We start from the raw sequence: 3,405 nt of genomic DNA on the forward strand, positions 1-3,405 counted from the left end.
CGCCGTACTTGCGCGGCACTTCCCACGTCCACCGAAGTCGGTGCCAAGGACCACTTTCGGCGCCGGAGCCGCGTACGAGCCTACTCGAGGCGGAAGAACGAAGCCAGCAAGGGCCTGGCCGCAAGTGCGTTCAATTGTCGGGACGTCCAAGTCCCTCGTTCTTCCGTGCTTCCTCTTTCGGCAAGTCGTTGCGGCACCTTCCCAAAGCGCGCAGACCCGCTAATCGCGACGAGCGCGACGTGGCCGTGCCGCCTTTCCCTCGGCAGCAAGCAAAACGCCTGGCAACGTCGACGCTCCCCTAACCGCGATCTCGCACCGTGTTTCGTGTGGCGAATTCAAAAGCCGGCCGGCGCTGCTGCAACCATTACGGTCGGTACGCATACGCCGCGGAGGGCGGGACGGTCATCGGAGCGTGCGGTTCCTCCATCGAGTACTGCGCACCTCGGCCGTCGCATCGCCGTGCCATGACCGGCCGCGCGTCAACGCGAACCGGTGCCAGCGAGATCCCTCGCCTGCAAGAACCGACCGGCAGCCTCCGTCACCCGAGGACGCGGAGGCGCTTGCCGCGGACGGCGGGACGGTATGCACTGGTGCACAGCGGACCCGTCACATCGCCAGTTCCTTGACCGACCGCCGACGCTTGTGCCGTTCCTCTCGTACTTGGCAGTCGCCGCGCGATTGTCGGGTCTCGTTCTTGCACGCTCGAACGGTCGGGAGGGCACTCGGCTGGCGTTTCGGGAACGCGCAGCCTCGCCTTCTACCGACGTAACCACGACTCGCCGTTCGCGCTCCGCCGCTCCTGTTTACAGTACTAGGCGGTCCCGCAGCGGTCGGGTCGCGCATTTCGAGCGCTTCGAGCCACGGTGCAGTGGCGGGTCGAAAGCCGACCTATGAGTGCGTTGCGCCGTTTGTACCCGCGTCCGCCACCTGGCCGACCGTCCAAGGTCGCGGTGTTGGCGTCCGCTGGGCGCAACAATTTGTCACGGGGTGCCGCTCCACATTCAGGCAGCCCCGTGGGGAAAAGCCGACCCCGCGTCCAAACGGGGTCAGCGGCAGAAAGTGTCGGGCGCAGACGCAGCTGAGGCGCTCACCCTTCACAATCCGTTAATGATCCTTCCGCAGGTTCACCTACGGAAACCTTGTTACGACTTTTACTTCCTCTAAATGATCAAGTTTGGTCATCTTTCCAACAGACCGGCGCAACCGAAAGGCCGCGCCGGACATCGGTCCGAAGACCTCACTAAATCATTCAATCGGTAGTAGCGACGGGCGGTGTGTACAAAGGGCAGGGACGTAATCAACGCGAGCTTATGACTCGCGCTTACTGGGAATTCCTCGTTCAAGGGGAACAATTGCAAGCCCCTATCCCAATCACGAAAGAAGTTCCACGGGTTACCCAGTCTTTTCAGACAGGGATAAAGACACGCTGCTTCCTTCAGTGTAGCGCGCGTGCGGCCCCGGACATCTAAGGGCATCACAGACCTGTTATTGCTCTGTTTCGTGCGGCTAGGAGCCGCTTGTCCCTCTAAGAAGGTTGTAAGGTGCTGGGAACCCCGCACCTATTTAATAGGCTAGAGTCTCGTTCGTTATCGGAATTAACCAGACAAATCGCTCCACCAACTAAGAACGGCCATGCACCACCATCCACCGAATCAAGAAAGAGCTCTCAATCTGTCAATCCTCCCAGTGTCCGGGCCGGGTAAGTTTTCCCGTGTTGAGTCAAATTAAGCCGCAGGCTCCACTCCTGGTGGTGCCCTTCCGTCAATTCCTTTAAGTTTCAGCTTTGCAACCATACTTCCCCCGGAACCCAAATACTTTGGTTTCCCGGAAGCTGCCCGCCGAGTCATTTGAGTAACTCAGGCGGATCGCTGGTTGGCATCGTTTATGGTCAGAACTAGGGCGGTATCTGATCGCCTTCGAACCTCTGACTTTCGTTCTTGATCAATGAAAACATTCTTGGCAAATGCTTTCGCAGTAGTTCGTCTTGCGACGGTCCAAGAATTTCACCTCTAGCGCCGCAATACGAATGCCCCCGTCCGTCCCTCTTAATCATTACCTCGTATTCCAAAAACCAACAGAACAGAAACGAGGTCTTGTTCTATTATTCCATGCAAGTTTATTCAGGCGACTCGCCTGCGTTGAGCACTCTAATTTTTTCAAAGTAAAAGCACCGGCCATCTCGAGGCACACAATGAAGTGCACCAAGAAAGAACCGGCATGATGTTCAGTCCGAGCCGTCGCATCGGGTAGATGCACTACTCGTCTGGAACTGAGATCCAACTACGAGCTTTTTAACCGCAGCAGCTTTAGTATACGCTATTGGAGCTGGAATTACCGCGGCTGCTGGCACCAGACTTGCCCTCCAATTGATCCTCGTTAAAGGATTTAGAGTGTACTCATTTCAATTACGGGGCCTCAAAAGAGTCCCGTATTGTTATTTTTCGTCACTACCTCCCCGTGCCGGGAGTGGGTAATTTGCGCGCCTGCTGCCTTCCTTGGATGTGGTAGCCGTTTCTCAGGCTCCCTCTCCGGAATCGAACCCTGATTCTCCGTTACCCGTAACAACCATGGTAAGCAAGTAACCTACCATCGAAAGTTGATAAGGCAGACACTTGAAAGAAACGTCGCCGGCTCGTGGCCATGCGATCAGCACAAAGTTATCCAGAGTCACCACACAATACGGGCCGAAACCCGATCGATCTTGGTCTAATAAAAGCACCCGTTACCCAAAGGGCTCCAGGCTCACTGCATGTATTAGCTCTAGAATTGCCACAGTTATCCAAGTAGGAAGAAACGATCTAAGGAACCATAACTGATTTAATGAGCCATTCGCGGTTTCGCCTTATTTCGGCATGTACTTAGACATGCATGGCTTAATCTTTGAGACAAGCATATGATTACTGGCAGGATCAACCAGGTAATCGTTCGACTGCGCGTCCGTCCTCGCCTTCGGCGGGCCGGACGCAGTCTGTGTGCGGCGGAGGCCACCTTCAGGCGCCCCAACACGCTTATTTTGCACTCCGAGATGACGGCGTTCGAGCTCGCTACGGCACAACCTTCCCGAAAGACGAGTGGGAGCCGTGCGGCAAGAAGCACGTTCATGCTCGCTCTTTTTCGTTGCATCGACTCGGTCGCGCCGTGCGGGTTGCCCAAGCCCGCTGCACTGTCGGTGGACCGGCCGGAACTAGCAACGGAGCCGAGACTGCAAAGCCGCCAGACGACGGGTCACGCCCGCGTCTTCGGCGCTTTCGCATCTGAATCGCCCGAGGACGACACGGAACACACCTCGATATCGTGGTAAAACGGCACCGTCCGACAACCAGCCCCTAACGCATCAAGCGGATGAGGCTGCAGACGACTGCCGTGGATTCCCCTGGAGCAGACCCGAGGACACGCTTGACGAGG

At 57.0% G+C, this 3,405-nt stretch overlaps 1 non-coding gene across 1 annotated transcript; it reads right to left on the reverse strand.

Annotated features, from left to right (window-relative positions):
- Positions 1–1,105: 1,105 nt before the first annotated feature.
- Positions 1,106–2,920, reverse strand: LOC142795778 (small subunit ribosomal RNA). Its single transcript, XR_012893303.1, has one exon. It is a non-coding gene; the product is annotated as a small subunit ribosomal RNA (ribosomal RNA).
- Positions 2,921–3,405: the final 485 nt, after the last annotated feature.

The sequence above is a fragment of the Rhipicephalus microplus genome, unplaced genomic scaffold, assembly GCF_043290135.1.
Source record: "Rhipicephalus microplus isolate Deutch F79 unplaced genomic scaffold, USDA_Rmic scaffold_856, whole genome shotgun sequence".
Lineage (NCBI taxonomy): Eukaryota > Metazoa > Arthropoda > Arachnida > Ixodida > Ixodidae > Rhipicephalus > Rhipicephalus microplus.